The sequence below is a fragment of the Olea europaea genome, chromosome 11, assembly GCF_002742605.1.
Source record: "Olea europaea var. sylvestris chromosome 11, O_europaea_v1, whole genome shotgun sequence".
Classification (NCBI taxonomy): domain Eukaryota; kingdom Viridiplantae; phylum Streptophyta; class Magnoliopsida; order Lamiales; family Oleaceae; genus Olea; species Olea europaea.
Genome location: NC_036247.1, coordinates 18,323,442 through 18,340,607, shown reverse-complemented (window position 1 = coordinate 18,340,607; position 17,166 = coordinate 18,323,442). Strand labels below are relative to the sequence as shown.

The 17,166-nt window shown below is 35.6% G+C and overlaps 1 long non-coding RNA gene and 1 pseudogene across 1 annotated transcript; both read right to left on the bottom strand.

Moving 5' to 3' along the window:
* Window positions 1-3,925: 3,925 nt before the first annotated feature.
* On the bottom strand, window positions 3,926-11,008 carry LOC111404547 (annotated as a pseudogene).
* A 3,557-nt stretch (window positions 11,009-14,565) lies between these two features.
* LOC111403658 lies at window positions 14,566-16,479 on the bottom strand. The gene is made up of 3 exons (XR_002704507.1): window positions 16,309-16,479; window positions 15,694-15,782; window positions 14,566-14,745 (listed from the first exon to the last, which is right to left on the bottom strand). It is a non-coding gene; the product is annotated as an uncharacterized LOC111403658 (long non-coding RNA).
* Between the last annotated feature and the right edge of the window lie 687 nt (window positions 16,480-17,166).

The following is a 17,166-nucleotide window of genomic DNA, read 5'->3' as shown; positions in this document are numbered from 1 at the left end:
TGAGATGAAAAATCATAGTGTAAGCATCCATACCTTCATGTTACTTCTGCAACTCAGGTGACAGCTACAAGCATCACACATGCTGCAGTGTTATCGTCATTAATGTGTTTGTTGTAAGCGGCCACCTCTTCCTCAGTGGAATTTTCAGTTGGTACCTCTGGAAGGGGCTACTCAAGGACATACCCAATTTTCTCATGCTTGAGAACGATTCTCAAATTGCGTTGCCAATGGAGAAAATTTGGTCTGGTCAGTTTGTTGGCGTCCAATATGCCTCTTAGATTCATATGATTATTCATGATTCAAAAATTGTAAATGACGAAAAATATAGAATCAATAGGTATTATAATGCATTTGCACAAATTCAATAAGGACTTTAATTAAACGTGCTCCCACTACTTAAAATAAATTCATGACCTTCATACATAAATTATTGAAATCCACATTTGATTCTCAGTGGACTGGGATCCCATTAGTTATATCAAGATCTTGAGTGTACTCAACAAACCTTAATAAAATATCTGAGTAGATACTATTATCAATTGTATCTCCATACAACTCTCAGATCATTAAGCTGACAGCTCTTTATCTTCATACATCTTATGTGTTAGCTTAACATGCCTCTAAAACTTATCTTCTTGAATGTACTAAACAAAAGATAAATTTTAGTTAAGTCAAACCCATCATTCAAAAATATCAAATATTTCATAGTGTTAAACATATCCCTAATAGATCAGCTTTGAGTGTACTCAACAAGTTGAGGTCGATTTAGGATTCTCGTTTTTCACTACAATAACAGAAGGAAAATAATACTAACTTAATTTTTTAACAAGGGATTTAACATGCAATGGTATATACACACACACACACACACACACACATCAACTATACGAATAAATATACAAATAACAGTATGGATGATTATGGACTTATTCTATCTAGTTTTCTCGAGCTAAAGGGAAGACTAGTTGGTCAATTCCTAGGGGGTACAACATTGAATCAATATCAATGCACCATCTCCATGGTTTCCTCCTTTTCTCACGCCTTCAATTAGTCCAGCTGCAACATGTATCCAATACTAGTTGACAAGCAGGCCTAAATGAAATTGGACTCGCAGGCCCATGATAATAATAACAACAATGGACTCACAGATCCAAAAATAATAAAGAGCTCACAAGCTCATGACAATAATAATAATAATGGACTCTCAAGTCTAAAACAATTAAGGGCTTGCAGGCCCATAAAACGACAAGAATTAAGTCAACTATTCAACACATCCATACGGTCGAGTCCATAATCATCCATAAATAAACATTCATCACATAATTGTTCCCCTATATATAATATCTATTATTATATGCAATGTCTCAAGAATCTAGCAATTATAGTCGTCAAAACTTATTTAAAATTGGATCGAAATAATTAAATAATTAATTAATCATATTAATTAATTAACTTAATTGGCGAGTCTATTTAATTAAAATCAAATTTTGATTAAATACTGGATTAGAGTCCAACTCTAATTCCATGATCATAGGGCGAAGTAATTTAATTAAAATCAAATTTTAATTAAACTCCGGATTAGAGTCCAACTCTAATTCTATATAAAATTTTATAGTGTGATAATTTAATTAAAATCAAATTTTAATTAATTAGAGTCCTACTCTAATTTCAATATGTATTGGGAAAGTAATATTAATTTTAATTAACATAAGATTAGAGTCCAACTCTAACTAAATTGAATTAAAATTAAATATTTAAGTTAAAATCTAATTTTAACAAAAATATAAAAGTTGGCAATTTTAAATAAATAATTAATTTTGAGCCCAAATTGAAATATGGGTCAAATCCAATTAAAATCACAATTTAAAAACCCATTTAGAATTCAAATCTAATACCCATTTTAACAATTGCAATTTGACCCAAGTAAAAATTAAAAATAGGCCCTTCAACAATGTAATTTACGTGACAAGTCCTTTATTTAAAATTTACAAGACAACTCCCCAAAACAATTTACATGCGCGGCCTGCAAATTTCGTAAATTGCACGAGAGGCTCCCTCTTCCAACTCCCCAAAAGCCAAAAAAAAATTTTCCCTTCAGCTGCTGGCGAAGCCGCCTAGCAACCCAACAAGCCTCCCACCTTGCCTGCAGCGGCGAGCTCTCGCCTCTTTTTTTAAGCAGGGCTTTCGTGCTGTTGAAGCAGCGGCAGCACCATCGCTGCTTGCAGCTCTCGTAGGTGCACGTTACTGTAGCCCCTCCTCCGCCTCCAACCCTTTTTTTTAAATCAAATTTTGAAGATAAAATTAATATTATAATTTGCTAGATTCAAGAACATGATAAAAATCAACTTTTGATTTCATAAACATGTAAATCAATTCCTAACAAATACAAAGTTAGCTCTGATACTACTATTGAGAATTTACTTAAACATACGCAGCGAAAATAAAAACAATTTCAATTCCTACCAGGATTCATCTCTATATTTAGATAAAAATTGTGATAAAAGTTATACATTTTCTTAGATCTGCAAACTCTTTATCTTTGTTCAACAACTTGGATCTGCCTTCCACAGCTATCCAATTGTCCAGTCTCCAATGAATTCTACATAGAGAACAAATTGCAGTCACCAGGATTTTCTCCCCTTGTGCTAGCAAAAATTTCAAGATTCTCTACGGACTGAAAACTCTAGGCATGTATTTATATAAACCCAAACGGGTTTGACCGGACTCGGTCCGATATTTAATTAATCCATTTAATTAATTCTGGCCCATGAATTAATTAATTCGGGTCTATAAATAACCAACCCAATTAATTAATTCATCCAACAATTGTTAAATTAATTAATCGACAAATTGCAATCTTCTAATTCTCTTTTGTGTGCGACCCATCAGGTTCCCGATCACGATACCTAACGATGTGAAATATTATTTTGATTTAATCAAAATTGATAAATTAAAACACCATTTCAATTATCATTAATTCACACTCGTCGTCCCAGATTGACATCTAGTAATGTACCAGGACAACACATGTGACGGGAAATATTATGTAGTAGACAAAACCAAACCTGTTCGTTTACCATGAAACTATAATCTCTTCGTCAATATGATCCGATCAATTACGAGATATGGAAGTGTGTCAATCTCGATTATCGATCATATCTTTCATTCTACCATTAAGCCAATATGAGTCGAAAACTTCTTTTCGACTTATGAGTATACCTTGACCAAAGATTTTGTTATCGACTTAATCGAACGAAATGTAGATCACAATCTCCTACTATCTAAGAGTGATGAATCATCTATTGGTCATTCACAACCTTTATATGGTTCTTGACATATCCGAATGATGCTGTATTAACGGTCTTTGGTAGAGCAACATCCAACATTGTCAAAGTATGACTGTCCTCATACAAGGCACTATAATGACCTCAAGTCAAAGGATCAATTTCACTACTGAATGTTAGAGATTAATCAATAACACTCAGATAATTATCCATGTGAAATCCCTTAGCGGATCTCCAATGTTTCGTTCTATAACAAAACATCCACACGTTCATTTAAGTGTCACTACACTTAAATTTGTGAGATCAACTACTTACTTCGCAAGTAAAAAAGTCACACATGAAGGTCTATCTGTAATAACGATATCTGTATCTCGTTATTATTTATGACCATGAATTATTCAAGATCCAAACATATATAATTTGCATCTCACAATCACAACTCCTTGTGATTAACAAATCACTTAAACTTGAATCTTCGGACTCTATTATTTAACATTATTTATCAGAACATTAATTTAAATAAATAATAGATCTTGCCAAAAATAAATGTATTAAACATATTAAAAGTGTTTACAACCTAAATCGATTGGATCTAGGGGATAAAACTTACACATATTTCTTGAGACAAGAAATAAATAACCTTATCTTCGAAGCACTGCAGATGAATTTCTCATAGAGCTCCAGTCCCCATTATCATCAACCATACTGTCTCCAATACCTAAATCTTCTTCTTGAGTAGTCGAAAAAAAATAAAGGTCGAGGTTGATGTTTCCTCCTTCATCCTTCTTCAAGCTATCTTCAATTCCATTGTAGTCCACATTCTGCAAAAATATTCGGAAGTGGCTTACCGTCCTCGGCAATGGTACCTACTTCTAGGTCCTTCTCCTTCGAGCTGATAATATCACCCAAATCCTTTTGTTATGGATCTTAGTATCGTATGATCTTCTTCGGTGACCATTTCCCGAAATTTGACTAGCAATGGTGCTGTCTTGGAGAAACAGATTTCCTTGAGATTCTTTATCATATCATACCTCAATCAAATGGATTCTCTTTCTTATCATTACGATACCGAAAAATTTTCATATGTCGTCCGTAACAAGTATAAACTAAGCTAAGATAATGGACACTTCATAAATTAAAATTATCAATGATAATGAACAATATCAACAAAATTTCAGTACATGATACTAAACAATATCAACGGATACCATTGTTTTGAATTATACATTATCAATATCTAGGTAAGGCATTTAAAGGAACACTTTAGAATTCGGGGTTTTTTTAACTTTCACTAGTGAAAATGGCCTTTCGAAAAAGTTTGCCAACATTCATTCCCGCATGATCACGAAGTTGATATCTGATAAATGAAGTGTGGAAGACAAGTTTAACATATAAGAAAGTGTAAATTTAGCACCTGTTTAAGTCCCTTTTTTGGCTTAAAATGCATTTTGAAATAGTATATTGATAGAGAATGCGTGGCTAAAAAATAAGTAAATATTTTGATTTGTGTGTAATATTACTTTATTGAAAAATGTGTGTAATAGGAGCTAAAGAATTATTAGTAATGAACAGCAAAAACAACAAATAATTTGATTTATACGAGGAACTAATACCTCCCAATTTCTCTCAAAGGAGACTTGTTAAATTTTTCTGCTTCCTTTATTAAACAGTTCCCAACGCTCAAATAGAGTTGGGCACAACGTTTACATCCATTAAATTAGGAAATTGATAACAAACTAACTTATTTGAGAAAGAACAAAAAATATTAGATACTCCCCAACGCCTCCATAACTAGGAGTCGTATTAGATCCCTCTTCGTTAAGCAACATCCTTGTCCTCAAGGTTGAGTTCTGGAAAACGTTCTTGGATAACTTGACAATCTTCTCAAGTTGCTTGGCGATAGTCCTTGCCATCAAACTAGCACCTCAGATTTTCCCTTCCCGACTCTAGAGTTAATTATGGAGTGAGGATGGTGTTCGAAGATTTCTCCTACCGATGGTATATCTTTAAAAAAAAAAATTGTTGGTCCCCAACCTTCGTTTTGAGTACTAAAATATGAAATATTGGATGTAAATGGGAAGAAGAAGGTAAGTTGAACTTATATGCCACCTTTCCAATCTTTTCTAACACTTCGAACGGCCCATAATAATGGGGAGATAATTTGAAATTCTTTCGGGATGCAAGGGATGATTGCTTGTATGGTTGAAGCTTCAAGAATACCCAATCATCTACTACAAATTCTTGCTCCTTATGCTTAGCATCATATATTTTCTTCATCCATTCTTGGGCTTTCAAAATATCATGGCGTACATCCTTAAGAACTTGATCTCTTTCCAATAATTCATGCTCGAGATGATACAAGACCTCAAATGGAGTCCCTTTAGAAGAAGTGTGCCAACTAGTATTATGACAATATTACACCCCATGGAAGCCATTTCATCCATTCTTTGGGTCTTGAGCTTGTAAAACACCTTAAATACATTTCTATTGTTCTGTTAACCACTTCACTTTGGCCATCGATTTGTGAGTGATAACTGGAGCTGAAATTGAAGGAGGTCCCATTTAAACTCAACAATTCTCTCCAAAATGAGCTGGTGAACGTAGGATCACGATCACAAACATAGATTTCGGCAAGCCATACAACTTAAAATATTCTCAAAAAATAATTTAGCTACTGCCATAGCAGTATACGGATGGGACAGAAGAATAAAATGGGAATATTTCGAAAGTCTATCATCCACTACAAAAATAGTTGACTTAACATTTGACATAGGTAAACCGTCAACAAAATCCAAAGAAATATCTTCCCAAATCCGCTGGGAGATGGGAAGTGGTTGCCATAACCCTGCTGGCTTAGTTTGATCAGTTTTGTGTCGTTGGCAAACATCACATTCACGAATGAATCCCTTGATCTGATTTCGCATCCCTTTCCAATAAAAATTAGCTTTAGTCCTCTGAAAAGTTCACATACCCTTCATGTGTACTACCATAAGATTCCTAAATGATGTCTCTTGTAAGTCTGGAAGAGACAGGAAGGAAAATACGATCCGTATATAAAATCAACCCATCCACTACTTTTCTTGGGCCTAGGGCTTCATCTTGATGAATACGGTCCATAAGTTCTTTGATGCATTTGCTTGAAGTTCATCCTTAATGGCATCCACCCAATGGGGGACCAAGTGCGAAATTGGCCAAAGTGACCCAATTATTGACTTAGCTTCATGATACCGTGATAAAGCATTAGCAACAATATTTTCCATCCCTGTTTTATACTGTACACTAAAATCAAAACCCATCAGCTTGTACAACCATCTTTACTGAGCTGGAGTGGTAATTTTTTGAGTTTGGAGATGCTTCAAACTTTGATGATCTGTACACATAATAAACTTCCTCCCCAAAAGGTATGGTCTCCATTTTTGCACTGTCAAAACAAGAGCAAGGATTTCCTTGTCATAGGTAGAGAGAAGGAGATGTTTCCCATGTAGAACTACATTATAATAAGCAATTGGCTGTTCCTGAAGCATCACATTCGATTATAAAAAGTTTAGAAAAATCAGGAAGAGATAGCATCGGAGCTTGAGTCATGGCGATTTTTAGTTTCTCAAATGCATCTTCTGATGAAGCTCTCCACCTAAAAGAATCCATTTTGAGCATGTTGGTAAGAGGAGCTGCAATTTTTCTATAATTTTGGATAAACTTTCTATAATACCCCGTAAGGCCTAAAAATCCCCGTAAACCCTTCACTGTCTTTGGTTTGGGCAAAGGAACCATAGCTTCTATTTTTGAAAGATCAACTACTACTCCATGTTGGGATATCACATGCCCTAAGTAGCAAACTTCCCCCTTCCCAAATTGACACTTTTCCAGCTTAAGGTGCAATTGGTTAGTTTTCAAAAGGTTAAAGACAACTTGTAGATGCGCCAAGTGATCATCCCAATTTTTACTGTACACAAGTATATCATCAAAGAAAACTAACACAAATTTGCGTAAATAGTCCTTGAATATCTCATTCATTAATCCTTGAAATGTGGAAGGAGCAATAGTAAGTCCAAAAGGCATTGCCAAAAATTAGTAGTAACCTTGGTGAGTTCAAAAAGCAATTTTTTCAACATTTGGTGGGTGCATCCGCACTTGGTGATAGCCTGACCTTAAGTCCAATTTTGTGAAGTAGCGAGCTCCCATCAATTCATCCTATAGCTCATCAATAACTGGAATTAGAAACTTATCTTTCACTATGATCTCGTTCAAAGCCCGATAGTCTATACACATTTGCCATGACCCATCATTCTTTTTTTACTAGTAAAAAACTGGGGAAGAATATGGACTGGTGCTATGTTAAATTATTTCGGCTCCTAGTAGCTTTTTCACAATTTTCTCAATCTCATTTTTTTAAAAATAAGGATAATGATATGGCTGGACAGCCATAGCCCTAGGCCCAAGCCCAGGCAAAATAGGAATTCAATGATCTTGCTCTCTTTGCGGAGGAAGGCTCTTTGGAAGATTTAATATCTCCAGGTATTCCTACAAAAGATTTTCAATCTGCAATGGTATACAATCAGTTCTACTGGAAGAGATGTTACCATTTATGGCATGTAGTACAACTCCATGCTACCCTTTGTGAAGCTTGGTGATTGGTGATGTCTCATCGACCTTTCGTTGTGAATTTACTATGCCACGCAAGACACGCTCCTTTTTATTTCAAAGAAACTTTATGAGAAGCTTATTGAAGTCCCATTTAATATGACCCAACATGCTTAGCCACTGAGTACCAACAACAACATCATACCCCTCCAATGGTAATACAAAAGAAGTCAACGAGAAATGGAGTTCTTTAGAGCTCAAGATAAATTTTCTTACATTTACCATGGCTTATTAACCTTTCACCTGATGCTACCATGACATCAAGTCCGCCAATTGAGTTTGTTTGAAGCTTTGCTTGTTGTACGACTCGAGAATTGACAAAGTTATGTGTCGATTTAGAATCAATAAGCACCATTACTGGCTGTCCTTGNAGCTTTGCTTGTTGTACGACTCGAGAATTGACAAAGTTATGTGTCGATTTAGAATCAATAAGCACCATTACTGGCTGTCCTTGTAAACTGTCCCAAACTCGCATAGTTGTTGGTATTTTTACCCCAACCATGGCATGTAATGAGATTTCTGGTATAGCACCTTCAATTGCTTTTATCTCCATGTCGATATCGCCATCATCCTCATCAGGTTCCCAACAAGCTTCGATATGAAATAACTTCGCTCATTTATGGCCTGGAACATATCTCTCATTACAGTGGAAGCACAATCCTTCTCGAAGCCTCTTAGCTAATTCATTTGGAGTCATTCGTTTTGAAGTTGACACAGTGGCTACTTTTATTGGACTGCATTCTGGAGGTTATTGTGGGGTATTGATTGTAGGTCTTGGCATCGTTACAGGGGTTCTTCTCTGAGCAATATCACGAGCTTCATATAATTTTGTCAGATTGATAGCGATCATAAGAGTTGCTGGTAAGTTGGCCTGCACATCAATTCGAATATTTTCCTTCAGCCTAGTGATAAAAGAACCCACTTTCTCCTGGGACAAATGACCGACTTTGGATAAAAGCTTCTCAAACTTGATGATCAATCACAATTCTAATTTGTCTCAGATGAATGAGCTCACCAAATGGGTCTTCGAACTGGTTGGGGCTAAAGCGAGAAAATATCCCCTGTTTGAAGTCCTCCCAAGTAACATATACAATCTCCTGCTCCAACATTTAGAACCATAATTAAGCATCGCCTTCTAGATGAAATAAAGCCAACAAGGCTTTATCTGATTCCCAAATTTCATGCAATGAAAAATACTTCTCTGCTCTGCACGCCCATGTCGTTGGTTCGTCACGTCCATCATAACGAGGAAAATCAAGTTTTAGTGTTTTTGGAATGAAATTACTACTTCATATTCCTCCCTTGTAGGAAGAGCACTACTCATCCTCTTTTCCTTTACCATGAGTTTGTTGGATGTTTTTTCCTTGTTTTCAGAAATTTTTTACAGTCTCTCTTTCTGACTCGCAGCTAGAGAGGCCACAATTTCTTCAAGTTTTGTCAATCTATCTTGAAGATCCATCTTGGGCGTTGATACCAAAAATGATAGGAGATAAAGAATTATTAGTTATGAATAGCGAAAACAACAAATAATTTGGTTTATATGAGGAACCAATACTTCCTAATTTCTCCCAAAGGAGACCTGTTAAATTTTTTTGCTTCCTTTATTAAACAGTTCCCAACACTTTAGTAGAGCTGGGCACAACTTTTACATCCATTAAAGTAGGAATTTGATAACAAACTAACAGACTAACTTATTTGAGAAAGAACAAAAAATATCAGATACTCCCCAACCGCCTTGCTTTGGATTCGTATCAGTATGATTGAAAAGAAGTAAGAAAATTGTATTTTGAAAATAATGAGGGATCAATAACGGGCTAAATAAGTTGATTGAAATTATAATAAGAAAAACTAATCTTCATACAACATATGGATTTCATAACTCTTAGGACACGAAACATCATTAGTTTATGAAGAGAAAAAAGCTAACCTTGCTTGTGGATATGAGATAGAAATGAAAGACGCTAAGCCCACCAACAAACATACCACAACGAAGCAGTAAGCCATTAGAATGACTGATACAACGTCCCTTGACATGGCACCCCATATGCCTCCCTATTCTTTAAGGAGGTTCAAAAAGGAAAAAGTGTAAACATATATGCACAAGATTGTTGATGTCGATATGAATGAGACGAAAGTCCCAACAAACACTGTGGAGACGATTTTTTATCAAGAACCACATCAAAGTCTAATACCTCAAAATCAGTATTTGAAAAACTTAAATAGATATTGAATTTATATTTCCAAATTCTCTTTCGAGGTCCCAAATGCATACTACCAAATACAATCATTTACGACCTTTCAAGGTATATTTGAGAAACTACCATGCCACTAAAGATTAAATTGCTGCTAGTTGTGACCTAGAACCAGACAAAACTAAAGATTTAGAATTTTGGGTAATCAAGATTGGTGCCTTCCCTTAAAAACACAAGTAATATTTGGGAGATGCAAAATTCATTTTCAGTGATAAAAAGCAAAGAGGCATTAAAATTATAAATGAAAATTGATGAAAACTTCTTAGCATAAACTATAAGTGGTAGACTTACAACTCCAATACACTGACCCACCTATGGACAATGATGATCAAATCTCTGGATTCAATTGTTGCAGATAGAGCAATGGTGGACAATATAACAAACAAGTGTCATAGAACTTCACTTTAACTATGTGTCCATCGACAAAAATGTCCTCTGTTCTAGGAAGTTTTGTTTCAAGAGTTGCATTGTTCATCCATTCCACAGATGAAGCAAAAAGTGATTCATCTGATTTAGGCAGCTGTGAGTTTATAGGAATTATTCCCGTATCTCTTGAAGATGTCATGAAGAGAAAGATCAAATCCTGCGAAGGTTTTTTTTTTTTTTTTTTTTCCTTCAAATATAAAATAAACATTTTTGGTCAAGGAAACTAATAGAAAGCATACCAGTCAACATACCATATTGGAAGAGATATGATTATTTGATTATAGAAAGAGGCTTGATTAGAACATGAGGCTTTATTATAGCATGTTTTTCTTCTTTCATTCCTTTTAATCTTTATTCTTTCCCTTTAGTCTGATTCTTTCTTTGTACACAATATACATCCTCCATTGTAAACCTCTATATAAGAAAATATAGGCTTCTGGTCTTGATATAATAATATAAACACCATTTCATACAATTCTTTCATGGTATCAGAGCTTTTATAGCTTAAGCTAAAACAAGTTCCTGTCCTATTATTATCAATGACTTCCACTCCTACTCTTTCATTGGTCTTCTCTCAACCGAAATTTTCTCAGTTGGTTTCGGTGAAGATGGATGGTACCAATTATCTTAACTCGGTCTCACAGCTGCAACATGTTCTATGTAGCAATGATTTACTTGGATTTGTGGATGGTTCTGAACCCTGTCCGGAGAAATTTCTTCGTGACTCCGAAGGAAAGCCTACCAAGGATATTAATCCTGAATATGTTTTGTGGATCAAGAAGGGTCAATTTGTCATAGGATGGCTAAATGCCACTCTAACAGATAACCTTCTTTCTGTTTTTGGTCTCACTACTGCCAAACAAGTGTGGGACTCTTTGGCCAAGCGATATGCGTCGCACTCGCCGGCCCATGTGCAATGTCTCAAGCGTCAATTACAAATACTACAGCAATGAAATAGGACATACACTGAATATTTAGCTGTTGCCAAATCCCTTGCCGATCAGCTTGCAGTTAGTGGTAAGCCAGAAAGTGAGAATGATCTTCTCTCTTACGTGGAGTGGATTGAATTTAGTTTTTAATCCTTTTGTCACAGCCGTTTTGTTTCCCTTGCAATATAGTGCCATGAGTTTTGATGACTTCCAATCACAGTTACTTTCTTATGAGATAATGATTGAAAACCAAGCTCACTTATCCTCTATGGAACAACCAACATTTGCTATGATTGCTGGTAGAAATTCACATGAGGGAGGACAATGGCGTAACAAACCAAATTATCCTCCTAAAAGCTCTCCAAGGCAAGGTTCATTCAAACCAAAATTTTCAAAGTCTCCTCATCCGCAAGGAGGACCTTCAAAGGCACAAGAAGGGCCATCCAATATGATGCCTAGTGGGAATGGCAACTCTCATATTTGCAATCCCTGTTAGATTTGTGGAAAAACAAGTCACCAAGCCTTAGACTACTAACTCTCCTTACAGTCTTCTCTTCAAAAGACCACCTGATTACTCTCAATTAAAATGTTTTGGATGTGTTTGTTACCCTCTCCTTAGACCCTATAATACAAACAAGCTCGCCTTTCGCAATAAATAGTGCATCTTCATAGGCTACTCATCTTATCATAGAGGTTATCGATGTCTTGATCCCATCTCAAAGAGAGTATACCTATTAATGACATGTAGTGTTTTATGAGAAATTTTTCTAACTAAGGATATGTCCATTGTCACTCGTCTACCGAAAGATCTCTCACCCATTGCGTGTCCAAGATTTCCTCCAAGCAGCCCCTTTGAGCACAATCACTCTTCTCCCGTTGAATCCATATCTCCTACCATCGATTCCCATCACTCCCCACATGAGCAAGTATCTAACTCCAATAATTTCGACTCTCCACATATCTTATATCCTATGGAAATTCTTTTCACTTGGTGGAAGATTCTTCACCCATTCAATCAATCATTTCTCCTATAGTCACGGATTCCTTTCACCCATCCACATCATCGTCGTTACCTTCAACTGATTCAATTTCAATTCCTAACAGATTGTAACAAGATCACAAACTGGTTTTTCACGGCCCAAGCAATTCCTTGATTTCGTTACCCACTACTTGAACCGACATCTTAATCTACCTTGACCACAATTTCTTTACCTAAAGAACCATTGAATTTCTCACAAGCAATAGTTTCTACATAGTGGAAAAAGGCAATGGATGAGGAATATGCTGCTTTACTTGCCAACAACACGTGGACCCTTTGTCCCCAACCTATTGGTCATAATTTTATTGACACTAAGTGGGTCTGTAAGACTAAACAAAAGGAGGGTGGTTCTCTCGATTGTCGAAAAACCCGCTTAGTGGCTAAGGGATATAATCAAATTAGTGGCATTGATTATTCTGAGACCTAAGTCCTGTCATCAAACCTGCCACTGTTTGCATTGTTTTGACTCTTGGTGTACACTTTGGATGGGATATCAAGCAATTGGATGTGTCTAATGCCTTTCTTCATGGTACTCTTGATGAAAAAGTTTACATTTCTCAACCTCAAGGCTACATTGATTCACAACATCCAGATTATGTATGTCATCTTAATAACGCCCTTTATGGATTAAAGTAGGCACCTAGAGCCTGGTTTAATCGATTCTCTTAATGTCTGTTGGAACTCGGATTTATGGGATCCATGGTTGATCACTCTCTTTTTACTTATCACCAAACTGATGTTCATATTTTTATTTTGGTCTATGTGGATGACATTCTTAATACAGGATCACATAAACTCATTCATTGCCTCATTGATTCAGCAATTAAAATCTGAATTTACCTTGAAGGGTTTGGCTTCCCTTCATTATTTTCTTGGAATTTAGGCCACCCGTGACTCTCACAGCATGCACCTCCATCAATCCAAATACATATTAGACATTTTAGAACATGTTCATATGGTTGGTGCCATGCCATATTCGGCACCATGTACCTTAGGTTCGAAGCTTGCTACTTCTAGTGGTGATCCACTGCCTCATGCCACTGAATATCGTCAGATTGTTGGTGATCTCCAATATTGCACTCTTACCTGTCCAGAAATTGGTTATTCTGTCAATCAGCTTTGCCAACATCTTCACACTCCTACTACTATTCATTGGACGGCCGCCAAATGGGTCCTTTGCTATCTTAAAGGTACGATTGATCATGGTCTTACTTTCTCCAAGGGAAATCTTCACTTACAAGCATTTAGTGATTCTGACTGGGCGGGTGATCCGGATGACCGTCGCTCCACCTCAGGCTTTGGTATAAAAAGCAATCGATTGTTGCTCGATCAAGCACTGAGGCAGAATATTGGGCTTTAGCACTGACTGTTGCCGAACTTTATTGGATTATGATGGTACTTATAGATTTACAAGTTCATCTTACATGTGTTCCAACTATTTGGTGTGATAATTTGGGTAATAGCCCTTGCTTCCAATCCCATTTTTCATGCTCGCACAAAACATGTGGAAGTAGATGGTCATTTTATTCAGGAGAAAGTTTTGAATAAGGATGTTGTTGTTAAGTTTATTTCTACATATGACCAAATTGCTGATATTTTCACAAAGGGACTTACTTCTCCTCGGTTTCTCTTTCTCAAGGCCAAGCTCATGGTTTGTCTCCCCCTATTCGCTTGCGAGGGGCTGGGGATGTTAAGGAAACTAACAGAAAGCATACCAGTTGACATACCATATTGGAAGAGATATGATTACTTGATTACAGGAAGAGGCTTGATTACAGCATGTTTTCTTCTTTCATTCCTTTTAATCTTTATTCTTTCCCTTTAGTCTGATTCTTTCTTTGTACACAATATATATCCTTCATTATAAACCTCTATATAAGAAAATATATGCTTCTGGTCTTGATATAATAAAATAAACACCATTTCATACAATTCATTCATTTTTAAGGCCAAAAACCTAATTTTTTTTTTCTTTTTTTTTTGGCCCCCTTGAAACAAAAAAATACAAACGAAAATTGTGAGGACAGGTCCCACTATCAATACAGCATTCCGATACAAGGAAGTCTTCTTCTCGAATCCTCATAAGCATTTTGATACAGAGTGTTAATGCAGGGGCTCGTATCAAGAATGTCGATAAAAGGCATGATGCCTTATTTGGACCAAAGATCAATCTCCTGCCACATAAAAGTTTCTGAAATATAATTGAAGGAATTTATGATTATAGCATTCTGTGGGTAGACATATAGTTAGAGTTGATCATAGGTACAATTCAAATGCTTATATTTTACAAAGGATCCCTATTCAGTGCTATGAGAGTAAGAATGTGTGATCATTAGGTCTTAGGCCATATCTAACTCTGCACCAAAATTTGAGATAAGTTTTGCATCGTTTTACACTAAATCTTGCATCAAACTAACAATCAACTCCAACCCGTTGCACCAAAAGTTGCACCAAATGAGCAGTGTTTAATCATTTTCTTCATTTTTTTTTTTGTTCTTAACAATTTATATATCTGAAAAAATTATTTATTTATTTAATTTACTACTACATAAATAATTACATTTTGTTAACGAAAATATTAAATTTGTTACTTCTAATAATCATGTTTCATTTTAAATTACATCCAAATTCTCAAAAGGAGAAAGATTAAGTCTCCAAAAAAAATCTCTATAAATTGGATGCATGAATGAAAATTTATGCAAAGTGAACTTAAAAAGTGCAGAAGTGGAGAGAGTGAAGTGCCGAGAATTTCGCAAGAGCGAAAAAGAAATTTGAGAGATTGCCTCTACATAGGCAAATAAAATATAGAGAGTGTATTGTTGTATTCATCTTCTTTTCTTTTGTGAATGTAGGCAACACTTATTTTTTACTAATTTAATTTCTTCTTAATTTAAATTATTTTGCGTCCCACTCACTGATTGTGGCAAAATTATTAGGATCTAATTCCTAACAACTGGTATCATAGTTCTAGAATTTGAGTGGGAGCAATGGCTGTAGACGAGAAGATATCCAAAATCGACAAGTTTGTGGTACAAACTTTGGATTCTGGAAGATACGAATGGAGGATTACTCGTACCAGAAGCATTTGTATAAACCACTTCACGAAAAGTCGAATGACTAACCGAATTATGTTGTACAGATGATGTCTACTTGGAAGGGGCAACGTCGGATTCCGTTGACGCATTTTTTTGGGTCAACAAATTGGCGCAATCTGTAGGAATCGGTACATTAACCATGTTATTACCACATCCAGAAAGCCACTGGAAAAGATAATATTTTGGTCAATTTCTATATAAAAAGAAAAAAAAAAAAGCAAACGCTAACGCTAACGCTAACGCTAACGCTAACGATAAAGGATGATTTTTCGAGGAGTTCATTCAACCAAAACGGATAATAGAAATGAAAAAACTCCCTCTTTAATCTCAGGCAACCACAGAAGACCACAATCAAGAAAATGTGGATTTATGCAATACACATCAACATATAGATTTGTCCAACAAAAACTCGGGAAGAGATGAAAATGAAGAGGTGAACCACCGTTGTTTGATACTTCAAGCATTAAAAAATTTAGCAACAAAGATTAGAAATAGAGGCCATTATTAGTCCTGTTGTGGACATTTGGCGAAAAGAAACTCAATATCGCCTAATACGCATAAATGGAGCAAGTGAAAAATGACAGAAAATTAGAGACTATGGTTAACAATACAATCAAGCTTCAAATTAAACAGCTCAATTACCAATTGAAGAAGAAATGAGTTACACTTTTTGGTTTTAACTACAGTCGAAAACTCCATAACCTCCAGCCACCACCGTTTGGTCCGGCACCCTTCAATATACTGCCCATAATATAGTGCTTGGTCCGGTTTTCTCGCCACATTAAATTGTCATAGCGACGGGATAATGGTGGTGGCGTGTTTGGACCAAGATATGCTGTCTATTCAACTTTTGTAAGCTATTATGTATGGTAGAAGAGAAAAAAAAAAAAATAAAGCCACTTAGTCAGACTTAAAAACGGAGAGTGAATGGACTGACTAATGTGTTAAAAAATGATTGAGTGTTTTTATTTTAATTTTTCAAATTATCCAATTATTTATCAACACGTGTCCCATCTAAATTTAAACTTGAATGTGCATCATGATTGGCAAAAAAAAAAAAGATGACAGAGTTTACAGCTTAATTGGTACTCTTGTCTCGTGATTCATCCAAAGTTAAAAGTTGAAACAGGTACAGGTTAGTTTGGACTTCAAAAATGATGATTCTGCATTATGTTCCACGTATTTGGGCCCATTAGACGATTCCATTCTGCTGGAACTTCTTTCTTTTTTATGGGCCAACCTTTTAAATATTCTTGGCCTAATATTTTAGAATGTTCCATTTTGTGTTGCCCTTTATTCCACTTTACAGCCTACAAACTGAGGTCAAAATTATAAGGAAAATGGACCATGAAGCTAGATATGGTTAACTTAAGATTAGGCTTTTCTGCTAATATATTTTCTAGTGGTGACCCAAATTCAAAGAAAATATTGGCATAACCAATACAGATTGATGTCATATTCAAGAGTTTGCTGTCTTTAATTTTTAATGTGCAGAAGGCA